We start from the raw sequence: 27723 nt of genomic DNA, 5'->3' as shown, positions 1-27723 counted from the left end.
AGTTTTAATAAGTCGGTTGCGCAAATACAAATATCTTGGCCTAGTCATCGATGAAGATCTATCATTCCGTGATCACGTTGACCATGTGAAGAAGCAAATTACTCCATTCATTTCACTGATGTTTTGCAAAGAGAGACATGTCCCGGTTGATAAGAGAAAGCAGCTGTACTTCGCATACATCCAAAACCACCTTACCTATACGATGCCAATTTGCGGAGAATGCCCAAAGTATAAGCTTGCTGAACTACAAGTGATTCAAAACCGATGCATTAAAGCAATGTACCACCTGGAGAGATATACGCATACGCCTTACTTGTACAGCCCTGGTCTTCTTCCAGTGACTCTTCTCGCTAAATCGGAAAGAACACTATTTGTACACAAGCTAATCTGCAATCTCACGAAAAACAATTTCAACTTCGTTACGGATGGCGATGTTCACAACCGCACCACTAGACGAAATTCGAGCGTTCATGTCTACAATCATAATTCCACAAGGCCAACGGCTCTTAATTCGACAAACGCAGCAATTTACAACGATATTTAAGGTGAAACTGAAAGTTCTGCAAAGCAGTGACGTTTTCCATGTGATGTGATGTGGTGTGACATTCCTCCACACAACTACCGCAGACACGAACCAATTTGTAGTTTTTGTGCACGTCTGACAAATCGGTTTTTTTCTGCAGCGGACCGGTTGAGTTTCGAAGTCTCACACTGGCAACTCAATCGAGTACTGTAAAGCAAACGAGTTAACCATTACGCCATTGAGTCAGTTTATGTATTTAATTGCTAATTGTTAATAAATTTATTTGTTTCTGGACCCATGCAAGCTAAAGTTTCAAAAGCAATTGGAGTTAGCAAACAATTTTGTTGCAAATCGATATAATGGTTGTAATGGCTAAGGTATCACATGTCGGAGCCATGGTAATCTAGGGCCTAATATTAGAAAACTTTTTTGCAAATTTAGTGAAAATTGATGATAGAGTCCTTGGTGTGAAGCGGGAAAAATGTCGCTTGCAAATAGTTCGAAATTTCAAATATCAAAAATAGGTATTTTCACAAAACACCCTTTAATGGGAAGTCTACTCATCTCTAAAATTCACACCGAACGTGTTGTTGTTTTTTGCATTCTGTTTAAAATCACGATTCAAATAACCCCGGCAATATTATACACATTCTTACGAAGAATTTAACACGTGAATGGAAGGCGTAGTCAAATATGATAATATAAATAGATTTTAAAACAAAAGAACAGTCTATAGATGCTAAATACTCACCTTTGAACGAAAGGTTTTGTTTGCGTTGTATTCCCAGTTTTCATAAGTCCAACCCGTTCGTTCAACCATCTCTTCTGTATAAATTTGATAATTTATGGGAGTTATAGTACTATGCACTTCACAGCCTAAAGAGTCTCTTTGTGTTTCGATGCAATCATTTTTTTGTTCTGTTTTGTTCACAGACTTGCATAACACACTCGATGTATAACAAGTTTGTACATCATAAAATGAAAGTTTCAACGTTAAGGTTGAATTGCCCTCTGTAATTTGATTTTTGGAGTTTTCAAATATTTACCGTTATTTTTCATGATATTGAATTGGTTCTAACATTTTTTCGGAAAGGGTTTATTGCATAATGTTGTTTTTCATATTAAAGTTCAACCATTTCCACAATAGTTATTTACGACATCGAGTGCAAAGTACTTTATTACACATCGTGAGCCTAATCAAGTAATTCGCACCGAGATTCATACAACGTTTTATGCAACAGAGCGATCTAAAGTTCGAACATTATGATCTCGAGTTGCATAAAATTTATTTATATATGCGGCCTCGTGTCATAATTACACATCTAGAGCCTAATAAAGTACTTCGCACTCGATGTAGAGCACTGCGCCGTTCAGCCACGCCGAGGCCGCCGCCGAAAAAGCACATCAGCCGGAACCGCCGCCGATACCCTTCTTAGCCGCCTCAGCCGTGTGAAAAATCGGCGGCGGAAGTTGGCTTGCGAAAGTTTTGGTTTTAACACAGTTTGGGAGAATTTTGCAGCATTTTTTTTCGTTGGCTTACAAAATTGTGTACGCACCTGTCGACTGGTAGAGGGCAGTACAATAAAGTCATGAATATACTACATTTGAAATGGTAAATCGTGCGCGTGTTTTAGTTGTAGTACGAGTGAGATCAGCTTAAACAGCTAAAGCCTTTGTTGAATGTTTGATTCCTTTATTGTATGGAAGCGGTTTCGCCTAATCCATATGAAACAAATATCTCTGTAACTGACTTCTGACTTGCGTACTTCTATGAGATTTGATTCGATTGTAGCAATACAGGAGAACAAAAGTGAATATCGCCAGGTATTTTGATTTGGGACTCATTGTGGATTCCAAATGATTCCACACAAAATGTGTTTAACAAAAGAGGACCTAGATTAATTTCAGCTGGCGATCGCGTGCCTACCAAAAATTCCGAATGTGAAATATTAGTCCTTTATTGGTTAAACAAATTTTGTGTGGAATCATTTGAAATCCAAAACTAGTCCCAAATCAGTAAACCTAACGGTATTCACTTTTCTTCCACTGTATTTTAATTATGTTATTCAGCCGGCTGAGCCGGCTAGCCGCCATAAATATCATACTAGCCGGCCGCCGAAGGGTGTCGGCTACGTTTTAGCCGCCAACTGTCCATCGGCTCTAACTCGATGTCATAAATAACTATTAGATCGAGGGATGATATTACTATTTAGAACAATTCTATAGAACAATATAAAACATGTAAATAATAGTGATTTATCTACCAAGGTAGGTAATACCTGGTAGGTATGAAGTTAATTTTTCGTACTAGGTGTCGATTGTTGACCCAAGTCGAAGACGAGCTCGATAAGGCGTAGTGTGCGACAATATGCCGGCAGATATAACATTTTTCGCAATTTCGGGACATAATCACATTTCCCATGCAAAACATGTCCTACATTTTGTACCAAAAGTAACGTGTATACCTTGCGTTTTTGCAATCTTATTATAGAATCCTCATACCTTCAAAATAAAAATCTTCGAATTTTCAACGTTGTCTATTTTTTATCAATTTAGTGCTCAAATCGTTATTACTTTTTTCACATCTGACAAAAAGTACAAATACCTGCAGTAATCTTTAGAAGGGTTACTTCACTTTATCAAAAAACGGTGCATTTTCGACGCATATCGTAGAATAATTTTTTGCACAGATTTTCCTTTTACGTCAAGTTAAAATATAAAAAAAAAAACGGTTTCTCGGTCCATTCAAGTTGATAAAAAGTGACAAGAAACTTTTTCTTACCCATTCTGTCCTAGGTGATCAGAGACTTCCATTCGAAATTAATAAACTGATCTCATCATAAGAATACAATTTTGGTGGGTTTCGTTTTATAGAGTGTTTAAGTGAGAAAGATGGCGAAACGACAACCTATTGTTCCATCTCGAGGTCTGCTGTCAGATTCTTTTGTATTATCGATGACAGCAGACCTCGAGTTGATTTTCCATCTCCCTCTACTTAAACACCGTATCTCTTACACACGTATTCCACCTTATAGAAGTCGCGTTTGTCTTTGCGTTTCTTCAATTCCACACGCACGTGTGAGTGAAACGACACTCTTTACGCTTCTTTTATTGACAACATGTAGAACCAATGACATAATAGGTCATTATTAAGTCATTGTGTAGAATGATGTGGAAAAAACTGTAGAATGCTAACCAATTGCAAACTTAAATTGAGTTGAGTTTAGGAAGTGTAAAAGATATTTAAATAAATCACACAAGACAATTCCCGCTACTACAAATTTCAGTACATCTCATCCAATAGTGCCTTGTCAATTTCAATAAAATAACGAACGTGTTATGTTCAAGATATAGCAATAAAATACAATTATTTTGTAGCTTCTCTACCCGTTTCGTCGGTAACAAGCCAATAGAAAATTGCATATCGTGTCTATTCATACATTCTAGACTATCGTGTGACATAGTGACAGGGAAGTAATAAGAAAGACTCAGGACACAATTTTCTGAATTTTCTTCCACGTAAAAAAATCGTATTTCGTGGATTCGTAAAATAATTCAAAACAATGTGAACTTTATGGTGTGGATGAACGAAGTTTATATACTGTAATGTCAACATATTCATAATTGGTACCACTGCTGCATATCAGTATCTAATCTAAATCATATGAAGGAATGATATATGCGACAAAGTTGAGTATAGATTATTGTCATGTGCATTCGATATTATGCATTTAACTGTCTTTTTTCACAAAGCTAACCTCTAAAAAAACACAACTTCATATACATTTTTCAAAGTTTGAGGTTAGCTTTGCGAAAATGACAATTAATTTAACATTTCAAATGCACATGACAATGATCTATTCGTAGGACAAAAGAACCTGTTTTGGATGGAAACATTGATTTTGAGCTAGTTAGACATGTCAAAATTATATGTGGCGATGGTGCATTGTGCTGTAGGCATTACACCGTTTCTTACAATTTTGACATTCAACTAACTCAAAATCAGTGTTACCAACACAGTATCTTTTAGCCTACGTTTTTGTCGTACATGCCGTGTCGTATAGAGTGTTTAAGTGAGAGAGATGGCGAAACGACAACCTATTGTTCCATCTTGGGGTCTGTTGTCAGATTCTTTCGTATTATCGATGACAGCCGACCCCGAGTGGATTTTTTATCTCGCTCTACTTAAACACCGTATATGATACAAATGGAATACACATATTGTGGTCAGTGCGAAAATTGGCATTTCCGTACGCAAATCTAATATTAACGCACGGATTCAACTGGTATTGCTTCATGTATGGGCTAGGTGGCTGATGAGTTTTTGTATGAAAATAATGAATCTTTTAGAATTGTATTAATTTTGTGGTGATTTTGACATTACAGTAGACAGTGTGCAAAACAACCCGATTTACTGACTAGTTAGCAAAATAGCTATTATTGAACATGCAAAGTCATATTTTTGGATAGTCTTAACCAGCTCGGAGCTCTCAACATGGTTCCACAAAAAAATTGTATTTTCAACCGTGACTAAAGTTCCTCATTGTGCCCTGTTGAAGTTCCTCATTGAAGTTTTAAAATGACGATTTTCGGATGGCCGTAGAGGCGTGGATGCTCGAGTCACAAAGGTGGTAAAGGGTTTTAAAATTTGTGAGGTACATAAGAAGTACCATTTCGATCATTCGTCCTTCCCCATCCCATTGGAAAAAATGAAAATATTGACCACTGTAAATCCAATTTTAAACGATAATTCTTTCTCAAGTAAGTTATCTAGTGGAGATAAAAAACAACATTTTTCGCCGTGTATTACATGGATTAGTGTCAAGCATCAAAAAGATACAATTTGCCCTCGTAGTCATGCTGGAAGAAATATTACATTATTACGGTTTCGTTAAACAACATTAAGTAATTTATTTTCGCATAGAGTTCTGAAATTCTTTCCAATTCACCGAATAAACAGAAATAAAAACGTTTCAGATTTTTTTCTTCATTTACTTCCCATTCGTAAAAATAGGAAAAGAAAATCTCATTAAATTTATAAATATTTACATTTCTTCTACGGTTTTCTTTGATGTAACACAACGGAAAAGTCGAGGTTGTCTTAAATCTGTGCAATATGGAGTCACTTTGAGAGTGTTGGACGTAAAAGTTTATGAGACAATTTAAGTTATTCCAAATTAAAATAGTCATGTTCTCCTTCCTATCATCTTCTATCATCTCTTTCACCATCATCTTGGATTCTCTTGATTCTCATTTTCCATTGGCCACGTTTATCGGATTTTCACTGAACCCAGACAATTGACTGACATTGATTTCGCTTGTTTCACTTTGGGTGTGATTAGGTGATTGTACGTAAATGTTTATCGGTAAATGATCAACAAGACTTTGTGAATCTTCTTCGGTTCGATGAATTTCCAAATTCGCTCCTATACAACATTTCTTGGACGTGCAATCTTGGACCGATTATTTTTGCCAATTGATCCTTTTGCAATAATTGTACTGTCCTCGCAAATTTAACCACTTGTCATCTTTCAAATAAACCTTGAAACCAAGTTTCGTCCATTTTTGACACTGACCAATACCCTCTCTAGCAATCAAACTACTTCTTTTAAGGTGGTGAAAGTGTCAAGTAGCCTTTGAAATTTACATGTAAATTACAACGTGGTCAGTCAACATGTAGAATAGTGTTTGTTGAGAATACAAAGAAATAAGGTGGTAATTTGACACAGAGAGCTGATCGTTTGCTTGCTAGAGAGAGTATTGCACTGACAGTAAATCCATATCCAATAGACCGTGTGAGGTATAAATAAATTATTTTTAATTGATCTAAATTATTATTTTGTAGAACAAAAGTGTGAACAGAATATCTGAAAAATGTGTGCTTGATTTTATATCTCACTTTGAAAGCTGTAATTTGAATGAGACTAAAAGCATATCCCGATCCATTCTAATTCAATCTAATTAGAATAATTCTTACTAAGATTCTAATAAGTAGGATGGCATCGTGATGGCAAGAATATTTGTCAATAATTTCTATTAAAAAAATTAAATACTTTTTTCAACGGTTTTTATGGCAAATCTTCTTTTTATTGAAATATGAAACTTTTTTCTCAAAATCGCACATGGTCTATTCTGGGACGTATAGCCAAGCAAACGCTCACCGGATCACAAACTTTGCGGAATCCAAGTTTCAGATGAATATTTCGCATTCAGAAACCTCAGTTGACTATGACGATAAACAGATGGCCCAAGTTTCTTTGCCATCTGTGCTTAAAATTGATGTTTTCCTAACAAGTGCTTTAATGTTCTAATGAACAAGACGACAGATTTTTGTGTGTGTTTTCAAACAATGTTTCTTCACAATACAAGTTTTTGCTTTTCCTCTCTGAATTGTGAAAATAATTAATCTGTGTAATTGCAGCCCTTGACTATAAGTAAGGTTGGCAAGATGTAACTTATAACTTTTATTTGTTTATTCAAAGAAAAGTTATTTTACATTCTTCGGAACTGGTGATTATGATTTCGACCATCCTTTTAATCATCATAATTCAAAACTATAAAAATCCACCCACAACAGTCTCCAACAGTCATAACGGTAGGTATTCAAAACCAAAATCTACAATAAAGCCAAAATTTTAAACAAACACCAGCCAACAAATTAACATGAAAAAAGATGACAAGCATAAAACCGGTTGCAAAAGGAAAACAAAATTTATGGCGGCCGGCGTACAAAGGAAAGGGTACTGTACTTTTGTTTAGTTTGTAACGAGGGGTAACTCATCTGGGTCATTGGTGTCATTAGCTGGGATCAAATGCTAAATTGTTACGGCAAATAAATACTATTATATGAAGAAAGTGCAAGGAATTGCGAGGAAACGAAAGGAAGTACTAGAAAATATTACACAAAAACGAAGAAATACAACATGAAGATCAAATTTTGGTTCAAGGCCTTCTTTCAACGAGTATGCTGCAAAATGAGAACTTAACTTTGAACAAGACTTTAAGTTTCACGTAATTTCTTCAATTCTTCATTAGGTTTAACTTAACCAAAAAATGAATTGTCAATTTTTACGTCCTTTTTGTACTAAGAGATATTGCTGATGCTGAAGTTTACGATAAAATGGTTTCGAACTTCATGAATTTTAGTGATGTATTTTTGGCCAATGAAGAAATGACCTTACCCCTATAGCAACTCGGTATTTCGTTTTACACAAGGTCTTAATTGAGAAGATTACGTCAATGTATCGAAGAAAATCTTAGTATGAACAATAGAATTGTACTAGAAGACAATAAAGTACCGTAGTGTCTTGCTATGATTTCTTTTCGACGCGTAGGATCGATTCCTCGCCTTCGGCTCGAAATAAAACCATCACACACGCCTCAACAAAAAATGCCTCAGCCAGAAAGTAATATACCATTACTTGCTTATCGTTCTGCAGTTTTAGTCGTGCCACATCGTTTTGTAAGCTCCCAGTAGGAGAAACGTAAAGAAAGTTGTTGAACTCACTGGTACGTGTGGAAGGGAAGAAATGAAAAGAGAGAGACTACCATTATGTGATGTAATGTGTGTGGATCACCCAATTTTGACCAGTGAGCAACCCCTCGGTTTGTAAAGGTAAACCACTTTGAGATTAACAAAAAAAGGTTAATGTTAATTACTCTCGATGCCGAGGGAATTGTACATACAAAGATAATTAAGTGAAGGGTGGACGATAAATATGTTGACTTAAAACATTTTTTTTTCCATCGTGGAAGGTAACATCCGGCTGGGGCACTGCTAAACTTTTAAAGATGGAGATTGTAGTAGCAAATTGTAAAAAACAAAATTATTACTCGCTCATCCACCTCAAAAGTAATAATGTATTACAATATAGCCATTCCCATTCCCATTCGATATTTCACTGTTGATATAATGTAACTAACTGCTCGAAACAAGGATCACAATATAACACGGCAAATGAATGTCTTTTATAATGCTTATGGCCTTGGCCGTGATTGGGGGTGTGCTCTGGTACGCAAAATATACATAACACATAGTGCGTTCACAGACACAACCACCCTTAAGGCTTTAAGCATATGGTAAAATATTTTATTTATTTTCATTTCTGGCAATCCTCAATGTGATGTTTGTTTATTCGAACACAAAGATCTCTCTGGGTACACACGCCTGATGAATATATACATGTAAACACATGCCTTTAGTATCCTTTTGAGTGTTCAAATGTACACCATCCGGTGTATACAAGGTATAATAAATTACAACACAACTTGAATATTTTCCTAGTAAAAAAAAGGTTTTATAACAAGTTATTTATACCAGCCATTCGGTTGTTGAGGGAGAAAGCACAATAACAAAATTCCCTTTATAAATTTTACCTAACACAGAATAGCCTGGAACCGAACGATATTTTGTATTTCACGTCCTTTGTGTGGTTACTAATTTCAATATTCGGACGTTATTCGAAAGAAAAGCGAAAAAAATAATAATTCAAAAATCGGGAAAATTGTGCATTTATAAAATGAAAAATACGTAAATGCGTATTCAAATGAGGTGAATGTTTGAACAAAATCTGTGCTGGGGATTAGATTTTGATTTAAGGGTTACCTAATCGTTTGTACATTAAAAGGTGCACATGAGTACTGTGTTCGGGCTGTGTAAACCTTTATGTGGTAATGTAATGAATTACATTAAGCTCTGTTAATGTTAAAATTATTTGGACGGATTAACACGAAATCGTGTTGATTGAATTAATAATTCAATTAATTAATTCATAAATACCTGACCCTCATGAATCAGATTTTTGTTTGCGTATTATGTTGCTTCTTGATGTAAAAAAAAATAAATTTTCAACGAAAATATGTTTTATTTACCTCGATAACCTCACAGGTTTATGTTGCGTTGATATGGAGAAATTTTTGAGGTGAACAAACTTGCCCAACGAAATGGGCCCTACCTCATCATTCTGTAGGTTTGAAGCTGTGAAGCTTACACAAATTTTAGTATTCCAGGATTTTTTTTGCAGGAAATGCATTCTTGTGGTTAAACGAGGTAGATCTGCAAAAAAAAGTTTCGTGGACATTTTCTTGTTTTTTTTCCTTTCTAAACTTTTGGGAGTATTGAGGTTGGTTCGTACAATTTCATCAATCTGAATGCTACACCATCTTCCTGGTTCTAATATTCTGGATTATGAGTGATTTTTCAGGTTTATTTTTGGGTTTATTGAGAAGGCAAGAGGCTGGTTCCGTCGCACCACATGGTTCAACATCTTCCCAGAACTTCAGGATTTTGCAGAGTTTTTGGCGTTTTTTTTGGGCTTACTTCTATATCTGTGGAATTGTTGTTCAGTTCATCACCACCATTTTCCACTCTAGAACTTCATGATATTGGGGGATTTTCAGGTTTTTTAAATGTTTCTTTCGGAAATTCTATGATTATTGAGGTTATATTAGATTTATTCTTACAGCTTCATCGCTCCGGATGGTGCTTCACTTCGCCAGCTCTAACACTAGGATTTTGAGTGATTTTTCAGATTTTTTTGGTTCCTATCTGTACTTTTCCCACATGACCCACTCTTGTGAGCAGTTTTAATTTTTATCAGTATTTCCGAACCATTTTTGTAAATACTTCAGAAAATTTAAATTTAAAAAACGCAATACGCCTGCTAACAAATCTATTGTTGATTAGATGCAACGTCTATATTAGATGATAGTAATGACTTAGTGTATATGGTTTGTCACCAATCCCTCTTGAAACATTACGCACGAAAACCAGAACAAGACGAATGTTATTAAGTTGGAACGATTTCTTGATACCATTAAATTTATAGACTTTTTTCGAGTGCTAAGATTGCGACACGCGCAGTACAGTATATAGTTCATTCTTTTAACCTATGCTACCCACAGTACAACCGTTTTTTTGAGCATAACAATTTCTCCATATTCTTGGAACGTGGAGAAAATGAACGAAATTGAATGCATCCTTGTGAACTGCCGTTGAACTGTAATGTTGAGATTTGTTTTTGTTTAATAGCGTATTCGCATAGTCAATGTGATCGGAACACATGAGAAAGTTTTGTTGTTATTGGTCACTGACCTAGAAAAAGGACGAGGAAACTGAAAAGACACGGGTAAAATACATCCAGTGGTTTTGTGAAACGTCCGGAAGCAGCGGGTTTTTGGCTTTTTCGCGTATTGTAGCTCGAACGAAGTGCAAGTGGCCGAAAACCCCCGTTTTCGGCCACACGGTAAAATCGGTAAAATCATCGCTGGCTGTAATAGTTATTATACACCAAAATAGCAGGCATAAAATCGAGAATTGTTAATCATTTTCAATTCTCGAATTGTAATAATAATAATGAAATGCGTTTGTGTGCTGTGCACGTATGCGCCAATTATCATTTTACAAGGCCTTTGATTTTAAATCCAGCACAACACACACACACACCAAATTGCACTATAGATTTTAACCTACCTACAATAAGCCAATAATAGATTACATGATTTCATCCCAGCAATTATCTACAATTTAGGTCCTACATCACACCATATATGGAATGGCAAGGTTATGCATCTAAAATGTTTGAAAACTAGGTCAAACATTTTTATAATCAAAAAGTACACGCAACGCATAGCCTAGACACAAAGGCTGAATCCAATTTATTTTAGACTACTGACGGTATAGCCCATGACAGAGACCGAAAATGTTTTCGAAAAAAAATTTAATTATTTTAGTTTGGTATTTATATTGTAGCATAATGTAAATTGGTGTTGGCGAACTGGCTCATATATGCTTCGTAATTGTAGTTGAAATTTTCGTGCACTCGTTAAGTAAGATGTTTAAAGATGATCTATCCTGTACTTTCGTTGCGAATTTTGACCGGGGAAGGTGCGGAAAACGAGGTCGATTATTTTACTTTTATCACATACGCGCGGTGTTCGGATGTCAAAATTACTTCACTAGAAGTTTAATTCAAACATTACACTTCGGGTCAATGTTGTTGTCTCGTTTTCGCTTATGTGATAAAATAGAGAACACACTTGTCACTATCAGTCTCGGCAAGCCTCGACTTCTTCGTGACAAGTGTGTAATATATATTATAAACAGTGTCGTTGACTTGTCTGAACACATATGCACACAGCACATACTATGTTCACGAAATTTACCTCATTTCCCGCACCTCCGCGACGACATAATAAGCTTTCAAAGTACCAAGTCAATTACATGAACCCACTTCGATTCGACTAAAATTATTGACAATTGATCGCCAACTCTCTGCTACATTCATTGAGGCAATTAGAAATGATTGGTTCACAAAATATCTCATCTAACTTATTCAGCGAGGCATTTATCGACTGTGTGTGCATGTTTAACAAGAATTTCATTACGGGACACGACCGAGATTTAACATGATGCTGAAGATGGTATATTGCACAAAATGTCCGCTGATAAAAAAGAAACAAAATCTGATTTATTGGATTACTATGTCCTAATACCCGTATCCCTGTCATCATTAATTAGCGGACGTAACAGGATTTATACCAACAACATAATTGAAATATAAAACTTGTGTACCCGAGCAGTGATATTAAATTCCATAATAATATCGGATGTGATTTGAAATTCGCAGTGGGGAACAAAAGATTCACCTATCGTGATAGTTGTCGTGATGATACGGTGATTTTTAGAAGGGATCATTCAAAAATTACGTTACGTTTTTTTCAGTGCTGTCATCAAAATTAAGTCTTTTTTAAATAACTAGAAGGATATACGCGCTCCGTTAATTTGATAGAGTGTATATTTCTCGATTTATTTAAGACTTAATTTTGATGTCAGCACTGGAAAACATTACGTAATTTATGAATGATCCCTAAATTGCTGTAAATGATGGAAAAGTATTGCAACACTGCTTGTGACAACTCTATTAACTCAGTCTAAAGTGTAAAAAAAAATCATTGAAAATTATTTTTTCCTCTGAATTCTCTTTTCATTTTCATTTTAAATGAAAATAAAATAAGGAGCGAGCTTATTTCGCGTTGTAACATCCTTTGCGCACAAAACGTTTTGTGATTAAATAAACAGCAGAACAATTTATGCTTGTAATTAATATCAAATCATAGAGCGACCACGTATACGGTCGGAAAATAGCATAATTAACCGGAACTACACACAAGTCGCTGTTAAATGTTTTAACATTACTTGCACTGGCTATGCACACATATAGTTTGAATACCATAAAATGTAATTAAAGAAGACGGGGTATGTGTACCGCTTAATGAGCAAGTTAAAGTTCTCCGCAACTACAATCAAGCGCTTCATGTTTGCCCTTAAAGCTGTATTATAGATGGATGCAACAACGCATTACTGACAGCAATACAGATGGAAATTAAAATGCTGCAAGAGCGAACGAGTCGAGCATACGGTATTAACGTTCTTCAAAAGACGTATATCTATCCATACTACCCTCATCAAAATCGTTTGTATAAATAATTAAATTTAATGACGTTGTTGCATGGCTGGTTAATATTCAGAGAGTGTAAGAGAACGAACGGTAACACATTGGCTGGGATAAATTTTGGTTCAGTGTTCGGGGAGGGGTGGTTGTGAACTACTTAGGAAAGGTCTGGGGGTCGACAAAAACTTCTTTTATCGTTGTGGGAAGAAGTTTAGTCTGTCTTAAAAGGAAGACATTTGTAAATTAGCCAGGGCAGTTTTACCATTTTCAGCGCACACTGAACTCGGCTGTTATGGTGCCCCTCAAAATTACAACTGGACAAAAATATACAAAAAAGGATATTAACAGGAATGCGACATCTAGTGATTTCTCGAGTAAAACTCTCTGATTTAATTCTAAGAAACGCCGTCCAAATTTTTGATCTCGAAACGAGTGTAAAATTGGCCCGAGAAAGTAATTCGTTGCTTCAGCATCAGTTTACAAATGGAAGATAGAAAAGAAAGTGGAAACGTGAGCGGAGCGAAACCTCTTTCAAGGTTTTTCCACTTGTGATCGTTTCGAATTAAGACGAATTTCCGAATTAAGAAATTCTGCCGGCTAATCACGAGCGAAGCGAGCAATTTTAATGCAAACTGTGTGTGGTTACTGTTATCATTAAAATTAAATGATTTTCAATTGACATTGACCATACTACCACTACTGCTGTTTCGTATCACTACTAATGTCATTATCTCGGTTTCACCCATTCCCAAACATCGATAAGTAACAGCTCCGACGAAATTATTGCTTTTACTGTGATATCGACACACTACCGAAACGAATCCGCGTTTGTGTGTGCTTTCATAAAGTTAAGGAGCAACACAACATAAACAAATCCGAACGACAGGAAGCAGACATTCTATGTTGCACAAAGTGGGATTTTAAGTTAAAGAAAATATGTTTTCTTTTCGAAAGAACATGTCTGCAATTTCGTGTCTACGCTACTTCACGGAAGATTTATTTTTTGGATGTAGTGTCTTGTGCTGTTTTAAGCTGTTTTCCAAAAAACATAAAATATTTACTGTTCGTGCAGTTGTCGTTTCTGTTATCACAATTGTGTGGTGGTACTTTGCGCAAAATTTATGTAATTCCAAACAATTTCTTCATAAGCATACTAATGCAAACACAAAAACTTTTCGTATTTGTATTGCGTTTAAAGTGCTCCTAAACTTTTCTATACCATAAAGCACTGCAATGATAATTCCATTTGTTTTATTCAAGGATTAGATTTAGATATAAAGTGAAGGAGTTATGTCAGCTCTTTCGCAAGTACAGTGCAATAAGAAAGTCGTTCAACATGCAATCAATAGAATCCATAGAATCGGTAACAGTAGAAGTTCACTGTTATGTGTTCTATTGTTTATGTGTTCGGTGAACAAAACCCAACTTTGGCAGGTTTCCAGTGATGCTATGATGATGCTGTGCTATGATGATATGTAGAAAATCCTACATTAGGGCGTATTTATGTACTTCAATTTCGGTGTTTTCTTTTAGGAGCAATGAACCATTTGTCAATTCGTAGCCTACATTTAGGCGGAAAAATATTCGTTTTTTGATGATTTCTATGATATAAAATTTGTTTTTGAAAAAGTAAACTAAAGCACTCAAAAAATTGTTACTTTCAAAAGGAAAAGTTGGCTTGTGGGTGATAACTTATCCCACTTGGAGAAACCTTTGGTATCGGGGAATCTGGCTCACGGCCGGCGCCAAAAGAACACACTTTTAAACTACGTAAAAGGTGAACTCGCAAACCTGTGCAGATTGTGTAAATTTTGTGTAATCTACACAGGTTTCTCCAAGTGGGTTAAGTTATGACTCATAAACCAATTTTTCCTTAAAAAGTAACTAGAGGACAAAGTCACATTATTTTTCTTAAATTTAGAAACCTTTTACTTTGTGTAGGAGAGGCTTTGAATTTTTTTGATTTCGCTTGCATACACTTGAATTTTCGAATGAGACCAACGCACCTCAAGGAAAAGAGATCATAGTCGACGGCTGCCAAATGGAGTACTATTTTGTATAAAATGATCTTTTACTGTTACTGTGTTTTACAGTTGTGTGATACACTGTCAAGTTTAAATACTCTATTTAGAGAACCACTTATACTTGTACTGCGTTGATGAGACTCGTGTTTCATATTTACTGTTTATGAGGTATAACTATTGTAATATACCATGTCAAATGTCCAGAAAACGGCGTAGTTTTGAAATTTCGGCTCAGTTTATTTACTGATATTGCCATCGAGGCCACTTTAAATTATGTTGTGTTTCCCAGTTAACACTGAGTAGAATGTTTCGATTAGAGCGACAATACCATAGACCAGTTAATGAAAAGATGTCTTTGAATTGTTGATTTGCAACGAAGGGTGCGGCACATAGCGGAAATAAATCGAACATACTTGTGTCCGATAGTCAAATTTTTCGAACATTGAAAGTAGTGTCACTTACATTACATGCAGGTCGCGAATATTTTCATATAAATTTTGACACATCCCTCAAGGCAAGTGGCTTGTCCAAATTATATTTTATTCTTCATCATAACAGTGTTAAGAGAGAGGACGCAGATGATTCAAATTAATCTGAAAAGTCGAAATCGATCAAATTTCGAATTTTCGAAGTTCGAATTTTGTGTGTATCTTCTCAAGACAATATACTGTTGGGGTGTTTCACCCGCGTATCTCCCACGCGACCTCCCCAACAGTCTACATCCTTTTATCTTTTTGACATTGATCTCTAGGCCATCAGTTAGGTTTGACAGAACCGAAATCTTTCTCCGTCAACACTGTTGCATAATAATAGTCAATAGAATTTGATGTATACATTCAACAGTGGAAAAAATAAAAAAAAGCTCTTTTAAAAATTGAAAAAAAAAATTAGATGAAAAACTTTTAACGTCATTTTTCACACGCACAATAAAATAAAACCCTAAAAACATTCCTCCCGTGAGCTCTACACATTCTTTGTACATTGTTGGGCTATAAAATATTTCCCGAAAAAAAGAAGAAAGTATTTCCGTCTTGACAATTTTCATAAATTTTCACGCGGTTTTTCATTTGAGTATTTTCTTTTATTAATAAACTTCTTATATTCTTTTTGTTCTCGCTTACACAAAAAGGATCAGTGTCGAATCAACTTCTTCTTCTTCTTCTACGACTTCTTCTTCTTCTTTTTTTCTTGTTTAAAGCGTATAGACATCAACTTGTACACGCTGTGTAATTCCGAATAGAATAACTTAAATAAGCAACCTATTTCCGTGGAGAAAACGATAAATATTCCCTCGAGATGTTAAACATACACACATAACAACCACATACATACAACCGCATCATACCATATATGCTGTACATAAGTACAATAAATTTACCAAAATAAAATCATAAAGAATATTGTTTGAAAATAAATATCATGTTGGGTACACATGTGGTGTTTTTTGATAATAAAATGATTAATGATACATTTTGTTTAGCATATAAATTTATTTATTAGATTTGTTATTATTCGTTGAATTATTGTTATTATTGAAGTGAAATGAATGTAAAATAAAAATGAAAAAATTATCCCTGTTGAAATCCATGAAAATGGTTTATATAAGCTCTGGAATGAAAATTTCAATTTACAACAACCTATTATAATAGCACTTTAGGTCGGGTATTCAATTAACTACCAAAAAACTGTGCAATCAAAAGAATGCATAAATTTTTTATATTTACTTACGCACTAGTGACGGACTAGTTTCATATTTTGCCGAATCACGTGCTGTGGCACAATAGTTCGATACAAACGTCATCTCTTTTTTTATTGAAAACATCCACCTGCATAGAAACTCTGGCTATTTCCGTGTGAATTTTGTAGATCCCAGGGAAACAGAGGTCGTTAAAAGCAAGAAACGGAAACTTTTTATGGTTTTTGTTATACGGCTTACGTTTCCATTCTACTCAACAAAAAGTGAGAGAGCCGTGAGAGAGCGAACTGTCAATTAAACAAAGCAAAAATCCACGCCATTAGTCGTATAAATTTATACGTCAGAGAGAGCTTTTTTTTCCTTTATTACGATCTGTCAGTTTTTCTATTTTGCGATTTAGTATGGAAATGAAAACTAAAATTGAGATATCTTTGCTGTTTTAAGTTTCAAATTTTTTTGGACCAAAATGTTTTGAAATGTGTTTGGAATCGATTGGTTTTAACAGATTGTGTGAAAATATTTTTTTCTATTTTATTATTTTATTATTTTATTAATGTTAATCGATTCCAACACGGTGTGACTGAATTCAAAAGAAGTTTTCTTTTAGGTTACCCAAAAAATGAAACCTGTTCTGAATACTACGACCCCTAAGGAGTTCAAAACAGGTATCCTTAGTTCTGGGCTAGATCCTTCCCCATGGTTGATTTTAAAAAAAAAGCGACATTTCCCATACATTCTCAAGATTCTTCTGAAAATGATTAAATAAAATTGTTGCCTACCGGCGTTTTTTTATTTTTTATCGATAAACAACATTTTTCTAAGCAAAAAATGGTTCTACGACGTGTCTCTAAATTTTTTTTTTTTTTTATAAAGCTAATTTGATGTACCAAATCGCACTAAAAATACACCTAAAACAGTGACAGATCGTAACAAAGAGAGAAAAGCTCTCTCTGACGTATAACTTTATACGACGAATGGCGTGGATTGAAAAAAAAATCAATTTTGTCTCTCACACGGAGTACTTTTTTGGAATTTGATACTTCACAAAAAGTAGTTCTATGGCAAGACCTTTCGAATGTATCATAAGCTTAAGTTCCTTTGGGGGAACTTTTTACATGCTAAAACCCTGCCCTTTTGACATATCACCCAACGAGCTTAGTTAAGTTAAATGGTTTTTTCCTGTTCTTACTCAAACCCTGATATACTCAAAAGGCCATGGCCATGAGAAAATAACGGTTAGTGGGAGAAAATGTATCTTGTTTTGATACGGGATAAAATATAAATTTTCTCCATTGAACCTTTATCGTTGTTTAAAAAATTTATGTATCAAATTGATTGAGAAAATAGGAGATTCCAACTTCCCTCTTGTTCCTATTTTCTTCTCTCAGTAAACAAATAACTATTAATTTCGTTATATTCATGTAGCCAGTGACTTTTAGACAATAATTTGCATCAGCTGTTTCTCAATTGATCCACTCTTACAAACAAAACAAATTCATGACTAAATTTCACTGGCTTTTCCTATAACACCTCTATTCAAATCTATTAAAGAAATTCAAGTCATTCCACAAGAAAATCAGAAAATCACTTTCGATCCCCAAATCTCCATGGAAATACATTACCACTGTTATATGCTCATGTTCAGACTTGAATCATGTTCCATACTTTTGTCATTGCGATTGTATAAACCTTTTTCGTGGACCGATACTAGCAGTTACTTTTTGTGCTTTACGTACTTTTCACTGATTGATCACAAAATATTCGACTTCATTCGTATCGAATTTTTTTGATTAGTGCGAGTATACTTGTCTTGAGGTCCTATCATTGAATATTTACATATAATTTTTGACACTTTTAGGCAAGTTAAGATAACTGATCCGCATTATGTTTCCCTTTCAATATGACAGTCTATTAGGCAGATTGCGATTTTTACATATAATTATAGGACGTAAAATTTGGAAATTATAAGTAACTTCTTCACACAAAATGTTTGACGAGTTAACTCATAAATCATATGTTTTCCGTCAACTTACAATTATAAGTAAAAAATCGCAATCTCCCTATTAACATGTTTATTGCCAGTTCTTAGAGTTTTTGTCGATAACAGATGATCTCTAGCAAATCAATTAGATACGCGGGAACGAAGATTTTCCATGCAAAGAAATGCTAATTTGTTTACAGCCTCGTAAAAATCTATCTATCTTTCTTAAGTGTCAACCTACGCAAACCCCAAAGGCACTCTGTTTTGACTGTTTTTTTTATTTCTTTCGGGTCACGCACATAATTGACTTGGACAATTATTTTCACGCATTGTTTCCCATTGTAATGTATTTTCTTGAGTATATAACAGAAGAGATTAATAGAAAAATTATGCAAAATACGCTGTTAAAAGGATCATCAATAGTCGTCGATAGCTATTGTTATTTTGTATCCAAGCGTTTCGACGAAAAGTATCAGAATTTTACCAACGAAAAAAGGAGGAAAAGAAAAATTATCTCCAAAGTCTTCAATAATATTCTCACAGAAGCTTTCAAACTGAATATTATGCTGGAAATTGGTTGCCCGCACATCCATTTATAAAAGCCTTTCGACATTTTTTTTGCTTTTATATTTTTCTGTATTTTTATTTTTCGTTCTTTTTTTCTTTCCTTCATTTTCATTTTGGTGATAATAACGAATGGAGGTCGTTATCCCTTTACTTCGCTGTGTTCGTTTCGTTATTAACATAGAAATTGGCTCCTTTAGTCACTTTGTTGCCTTGTAAATTTGCATATTTTATTTGTCATTTCCAATGTGTATCTCAAAATATGATTACTTTTTCATGATATGTCTGTTCGGCAGCAGATTTTCCCATTTTTTTTCTTCTTTATTTCAGGCACTCAGATGCACGTGTTCATTGTTCACATTTTCATGCTCACTTGGGCTGCGTCGTTTCGTAACGTCAGTAAAGACAAGGGAAAAAAATCCGTCAGCAATTTACAACGGTCGATTCCATCACGGCAGACGTTGAAAGTCATGAATCCAATGTAATGAAAAAAGTTTTCAAATTAATTTCAATTGACTCAAAATCACACGCCATTATACACAACGAAGAAAATATTGACATTTTTAATTTCGCACCTGATGTACTCCGGGCTTCCTTTTCATATTGTTCGATTTTCTGTAAACGATTTTGTGTGTTAAGTATTTTTTATTTGAAAAGTTTTTTAATTGCAATTAGTTGATATTTTGTCTGAATCATGGACAAAAATTGAACGAAGAAAGAAAATATTTTTGAAAACATTGGTTGGTATATACGTTTACATTCAGTCAATTATCAGCCAAGTTTTTATTGGACGTAATTTGTTTATGGGAAAATACTTTAATTAAGCGATAAACGAAAAATGCTTCTTTGAAATTTTGTAAAAAGTTGGGACAAATGTCGTTCTGTAATTTTAGGTGATTTTTGACACCCCCACTCTCAATCGTCTAATTTTCTTTGAACTCGCTAATACCCCAAGTAAATGGCTTCTGTTGACGATGAGATGTAAAGTCTCCATTATTGAACGGTAAAAGCTCAAAATAGTCATTTTCTTCCCTCCACTGAATCTTCGGAAACCTTTGTTGTGAGAAACGTTGTGTTTAACTCGCCAAAAAATTTAGAAATTGAATTTTCTCCAGTGAGTCTTGTGAGACACTCGCTACGCTCTGGTCACAAACAACACCATTGAAATACAATTTCCAACTTTATTTCCCTCGTTGAACAAAAAACTATTTCTGTTGATATGAAGAAAAAAACTCATTTTCTTGGTAATTTTATTAACTGAATCATTCACCGAATTCATTAGGGCTGATATTTATCCATTCAATATTTTCCTAGCGAATGTTTGATGAACATCTTCATATTTAGTTTATAACTCTGTTCATCAAAACAAAACTTTCAGTTCAACCGTAAAAGTGTGTGCACAGTCGACTGGTCTCGGACAACAACATTTTTGGCAACCATTGAATGGTATTGATTGAATCGGAAATGTGAGGATGGGAAATTAAATGATTAATGGAAACAACAAGTTACCGAAATATATTTCATTTAATGAGTTATAATTTATATCAAAGTGTCGTACAGCATTAATCTCCATTTAAAATTAATGGAAAAGGGTAAAGTTTAGGTCATTTAATGACGACTATTCTGTCGATATGCTGGTTGATTTTCTAAAATTTACATGATACAGGAGGAGAAGAATAAGAAGTCACAAGTACAATACAATTCACTGTATTCATTCCACATACATTACTAATGTTAAGACATTTTTGTGTGTACTTGCTACATGGGACGAACGCCGTACAAAGCATGTAAAAATTCATTACATAACGCGAGATAAAAATCGAAAGTCTCGTTTTCGCATGTTTACTGACCTCCACCTCGCCTCATGTCAAGATGTCACCAAACATTACTGTTATACCGTCGATATCTCACGTGGAATTGATAAAACATCAAAACGATTGTAATCGTTAAAAATGTAACTTCTTTATTTTCTCCCATTGTACGATTTCACGTCCTTTCAATTTGAAATGGCCACTTGCGTATATAAACAAGGAAAGTTTGGGCATGCTGGTTTGTTGAGAGGGATGTTTTTATCGTTTAAAGTTTTTGTTTCGAATTGTATTGATCAGTTCAGTATGGTGGTCACATATTATATATGAGCTTCGCTCGGAATTTCTATAGTTTCAAAATATTTTCGTCTCTTTTCATGAATTTTGAAGCCTCTTTTCAGCATTAGCGCCAATTCGTGATACAGTTTTCATTTTCATATAAAAGGTGATTTCTATATGCACTGTATGATTAGTGGATGTTCTTCGCCACTAATCAATGTTCTCCGTGTTTTTGGATATAAAGCCAAATAAAATCCAATCGAAGGGGAGTTCAACGTTTTCGGTGTAGAGGTAACTTTGATGAATTTCTGTGAAGCGACAATTTAAGCTACATGGGCGATATTAGGCTCAAATTAAAACTAGAATCTTAAAGTTTTTCGAGTGGAAAAAAACAAAATTTTCTTAAAAATTAAGGTTGAAGTTGAATTGTTTTAACAAAAAATTGGGGATGTTCCTTTGGACACTTTAAAGGTACATCAATCATCAACACATGTATATTTGGTGTCATTAAAAAGCTAAGACCAGTACTAATCCAGGGAAACAGTTGCATTTTTACCGCTACTTTCAACCGCTCGTGACTCAGTGTGGTTACTTTTAAACCAAGCAAGACCCTGTTTGCCTTGAAAGTACATGCAATTACCTTTCAAATAACACCTCACACGACTTTATATTGCGTTGATGTTTACAATCCAAATGAGCCATGAGCACGACAGAGTAAAGTTAACCAGGCAGGAGCGCTTGTTTGAGCGCTTGTTCATTTGAGTTCATTTTCATACAGTGTATTAGGTCCCTTATTTGACGTTTCGAAAATGAACCGCTACTGCCTGGTTTATTTTACTCTGCCGTGGCCATGATATGAGTAACGCTTTAGATTTAAGTAGCCATTTTATAGTCAAGTTTTCTTCATATTTTCATTCGATTTTAGTCAGTCATTGAAGGAAGACATCCTTTTATTCCCTTGACTGAAAGTCAAGGGTCTTACGCCAGAAAATACCCTTAAATGTTAGTAACCATACAGTGTATGAAAAATTATCAAAACCTTAATTGTTTGTAAGCATTTTTTTTTGTCACGACGATAACTTGAGTAATTCTTAACCGATTTTGATGATTTTTTTTTTAATCGACGAGGAATGAAATTCTTGAGGTTAAGTTCGAAGATGAGCCATGTCGGGATAAGGTTCTGGAAACTATTCCTGAAAAACATGATTTTTTTGATAATTGTAATTGATAATACAGTGCTGATAATTGATATTGTGATAATGATAATTTAATGATAAATTTAATGTGTTGTGGCGATATTATATAAAATGTTATTAAAAACGTAGAAGAATGGGATTTCTGAGGTTAAGTTCGAGGATGGGCAATGTATAAGGTTCTGGAAACTATTCCAGAAAAACCGGATTTTACTCTGTTGATACTTGATACTTGATAATACATGATAATATACCGCTGATAATTGATATTGTGATAATTTATGATAATTTAATGTGTTGTGGCGATATTGTATGAAATGTTATCAAAAACGTAATTGTTGGTAACAATTTTTTTTTGTCATGACGATAACTTGAGTATTAATTCTTAACCGATTTTAATAAAATTTCTTTTAATCGACGAGGAATGGAATTCCCGAGATTAAGGTCGGAAGCTATTCCATTTACTATGTTGATAATTGAAAGTTCGGATTAACAGTTATTTGGAACAAACCTTTAGGACTGTCGTATGACTTTTAAGTAAACAAAATAATTTTCCGCTTTAACTTAAGTATGGTTGCCACTCAACAAAAAATTACTCCTTGAGATAGCAAACTGTCAAGTAAACAAAGCAAAAATTCATTTTTTTTTCTTTCACACGGAATATTTTTGTGGTAAATGGTAAATGGAGAAATAGAAATGGTTCCTACAGTGGTATTATTGATATTTAAGTATTTATCTTCGCTCTGGTTACTTCATTTTCGCATTAATGCCACAGCGAAGAATTCGCCTAATTTAAAATACAATGCAGTATCGGCAATTATTTTTGATTTAATGCCACCACGAAAAAGTCTGTTGGCGCAACCTTCTAATAATACAACCTTGAAAACCACAGCGGATCATACTGATACAGAGTGTGAGCTGTGTGGATTGAGTGGAATTCATGTTGGCCACTGTACCTGAAATTACACGAGTTGCGGTATCATATTGCAATATTAGACAGCTCGAACGAGTGAGAAGTTTGCGGCTAGGCCACACCTAATATTAGACAACTCGTACGAGTGTGAAGTTTGCGGCCCGAGCGAAGCGAGGGTCGTAATTCACACGAGTTGCGGTATCGTATTGCAATATTAGGTAGCTCGGACGAGTGATAAGTTTGCGGCTATAGCGAATCGAAGGCCGTAATTGACACGAGTTGCGGTATCTTACTACATTATTTAACAACTCAGGTCTTATTGGATTATTGCACAATTTGAACGAATACAAAGTGACAACATTTCATTTTTGTAGAAGTAAATATATCAAATTGAGAATTGTGTTAGATTATTACATCCATACCGTGACAAAAAGGTTTGGACTTCAGGAATTGTCCATTCTCACCCAGATGAAAAATCAGTTAAAATAAATTAAGATAATTATAATCAAGGTTCTGAAAGAACAAGGTTAAGACAACCCTGAGTTGATCACGAAGGCGGTGACACACAAAAACTAAATTCTTTCAGAACCTTGATAACCTTGTGTAATATAAGGTAAAAGCAAAATGAAATGATCTAATCTGGTTTTTGACAATTGAAATTCAATTGACAAAAATGAGGCTCGATAATTTTATTTTGCTTTCACTTTAATTGATTAATTATTTTGGAAAAATTATCAGTCAAGGGACCCGACCCGCCCAAAAGGTGGGACCTAGTAACTCGGAGGTGTTAACTCGAGTACCAGATAAACTATGTGTTTGTAATTGGATTTGGCGGTTCCTCATCAATGACATCCCAAACATCTTTTTCTATTAGAAGCATTTGCAATATGTAACGCCAATTGAAGTAGTTGTTCGGTCGACATTTTTTGTTAGTTTGTTTTAATTGTATCACAGTGATAATAATATGGTAGCAGAATCAGTCCTGGGCGCATAACCTGTTAGTTTATCTGGTACTCGAGTTAAAACCTCCTAGTTATAAAAGGATGTCTTTATTCAACGACTACTGTTGGCTGTACTGGTTTAGGTGCTTCGATGAAAAGTTCAGAGTTATCAAAAGACGTATTTATTAACTTAAAGACTGATTCAGAAAACTAACATAATCACATGCTAGATTGATCAAAAACTTATGCCTCACAGCACACTTAAACTGAATGTTAGGTCAAGGTATATTCAGATTTCCTAACCAACTTCGTATAGCCATTAGAAAAACCAACGCACTTCAAGCAAAAATGCTTCGAGTGACAGCTGCCAAATAAAGTACTATTTTCTATGAAAAAATTTTCTAGACTTTTTACAATGCCAAAATGTGTTCGATACACTGTTCCATTTCGGGACTCTATTCAGAGTACCACTCATGCTTTAAGTGCGTTGGAAAAACGTATATTTTCGGTTTTCGAGCACCTACTCAGCTGGAAAAAGTTCGCTGGGAAATGCGTACGATTTCGGTGGGTACTTACGTTGTACGTTTTCAAAAGAATCTGAAAAGAATCTTTCACAATCAAAGATATTCACAACAAGTCGTCCACAATTGTAGGACCATAAGTGGGTTCCGCTAAAAATCTAAATTGTGCCATTGGCATTATCTACTCTCACCGTAAGTAAAACACATAAAACTCGATAATTTATTTTCTGGTTAAACATGTAAGGTATTGAATATCATGAATCGTAAACATTAGCTTTCTAGTGATCCTATCACCATATTTAAACAGATCTTAAAACAAATATTTCCAAACAATGTCATTCTACCGATATGCTAAAATTTTGTGAAACATCAGAAACTATGTTCAATAATGCAGAAATCGCATTACTCGCAGATATTTTCAGTTGACACCACACCATAACTTACAAACTTTTATAGTACATTTTAACAGCGCTTTTGCTTCTAAAACAAAACATGGTGTATAGTATGCATGACATGCCATTGCTGTTTCCATTCCATAGAACACAATGCATACTATTATAGTATACGTGGAGCCGTGTATATTATACAAACGCGGGCTATTGAACATATTCTCAATTATATGTACATTGAACACAGTGCACGATGGCCCGTAGCTCTACGGATGGACTAGGTTGGTCCGACAACACCCTGAGGAATAGAAAAAACCGGTTTTTCTTTAATTTTCTCATACAAAATACTATTTCGCTATTCAGTCCACCCTGGAAGGTTCTGAAATCCCCGTCTGGCTGCAGGCCTTGATTGTACGAGGCCAACCACACTTTTTTAAACAAAATTTTCCAGATTTTCATTCAAGATATTTAGTTATATGCATATTATGAGTATGGTTGGTTAGGGTATACCAACTTCCATTTGGATGGAGCCCGCGTTGCTTTTATAAATATATTTCAGAATTTTAGTGCAACATAAATTTTGGTTATAGGGAGCTGAATAAGTAAGAAAGTTTTGGTCGAATTTGGATGGCCATTCGGCTTGTATAATATATACATATATGGAACGACATCATATCGATGTATACCACACGATCAAATTGATAAATTTATTGGAATCGTTTTATGGTGCGATATTATTTGTGCGGTGTGCAGTGCATACGATATATATTACGAGCGAAAGTGTACTCTCCGCAGGGGTGAAACTTTAAACAAATTTTATTGTTGCTGCAGCACATTTTTGATTTTTGTACCAGCCCTGTTCGAAATGTCGTTTAAACGACTAGGGATAAAAGGATATGAAATGTAGAGATTTCCTGTCAATTTTGTTGATCCGAGGCGAAGCCGAGGTCAATAAATACACGAAAACGAGACTGTTCATAATTTTATCCCGACTTATGTAATGAATTTTACATGCTTAAAGACGTGCTTGAAACATGAAAATTTCGATTTCTACGTTAGACTGTATTATCCACTACTGGATGTAAGCCTCCCGGTATTTGGACATGAAACACCACGCGGGCCAGTGCGGGTTGGTGAGTGTGGACCACATGCTTTACATGAATTACAAACCGCAGACGATAGTTACGGGCTGGTGTGGCTTTGCATGAAAATTCTAAATATTTTCTCTAACAGTGGATAAAATCTTGTTGCTAACACGTTAGTAAATGGTGGCTTTGAGCACATGATGTGTTGCCGAACTAACTTCTTGGAAAGGTCACATCTAGTGCGCAAAACAACCCCATTTACGAACTAGTTAGCGACATAGCTATTCTAGACAATTTGTATGTTGAAGTGTTATACCTGTAGTGGTAATGCCAAATAAAATAAATATAATCAAGTCATGGATAACAATGCAGCACAAGATTCTACATATATTATGTGGCAGAATCGACGTAATGATTCAATTGTTTTTTGTGTTCGGATAACGAAATTGGGTTTCAATTTGAAAACGATAAAAAGCTCAAGGAGCATGTCGATTATCATCATGGTTGAAATGAATCAGCAAACGAAAATGTGACCCGAATTGGTGCTCTCATCAGACAATGACTTTACCTAATTATACAAGATGAAACTATTAGATTAGCTTTTTAATTGAGTCGATTGGATATCGGGCAACGTCAGTTTGAATTGTGTTGACTTCATCGTTAAAATTCAGTGTTATCTCAAATTTAATTACGTGCAAGCGAGCAACTATTTCCAGCTACCTAAAATGCAAAATGGATTTCCGTCTACCACAATTTTCTGTATATGAAATGCAAAACAAACTGAAAACATCGTATAGTGAGTCATTTCCGTTGATTTTGTGCGCTCTATTGTCGGTTGAGTTCTCTTTTTTATTGCAGAAAAATTCTCCAAAAGCACGTCCATGTCCATTGCCCTAATTTGTTTCATTAAACGAACAATATATTTTGCTCTAATTATCTGCCTTTCGTATGCCAGCAATGTCGTTTAAATGCAAATTTTCCATTGTTTTTCCATTTTACCGGTTTTTTACTTACTTTCCGTTTGTAAACTTTGTTTTCTATTCATTACGATCTCATGTACCCGTAAGCAAGGCTTTAAATTTTACCGTTTTATTTAATATTTTTCATATTGGGAATAGACCTCTCTGAATCTGTGAAGCTAAGACTATGTTCTATTCTTCCATTTGGGGTTTAAACATAGGTTTAATTTCGCAGGCCGCGTATTTTCCGAGTTATTTTAGATTTAATTTCGACGGCAACACTGTAAATGCGTTAAGTAATCTATGAATGATTTTCATGTAACCAGGGATTAGTCTACACGTTAAAAGTGCTTCATCTTTGTATATAATAAACAATCGTGGTAGTGTATTCGAGG

At 34.8% G+C, this 27723-nt stretch overlaps 1 long non-coding RNA gene across 1 annotated transcript; it reads left to right on the top strand.

Moving 5' to 3' along the window:
* Positions 1 to 2962: 2962 nt before the first annotated feature.
* LOC119077947 lies at positions 2963 to 24876 on the top strand. Its single transcript, XR_005087908.1, has 3 exons — positions 2963 to 2975; positions 13907 to 13913; positions 24698 to 24876. It is a non-coding gene; the product is annotated as an uncharacterized LOC119077947 (long non-coding RNA).
* The last annotated feature ends 2847 nt before the right edge of the window (positions 24877 to 27723 follow it).

The sequence above is a fragment of the Bradysia coprophila genome, unplaced genomic scaffold, assembly GCF_014529535.1.
Source record: "Bradysia coprophila strain Holo2 unplaced genomic scaffold, BU_Bcop_v1 contig_24, whole genome shotgun sequence".
In the NCBI taxonomy this organism is placed as follows: Eukaryota; Metazoa; Arthropoda; class Insecta; order Diptera; family Sciaridae; genus Bradysia; species Bradysia coprophila.
The sequence above is the reverse complement of the archived record's forward strand: the minus strand, read 5'-3'. Positions and strand labels throughout refer to the sequence as shown.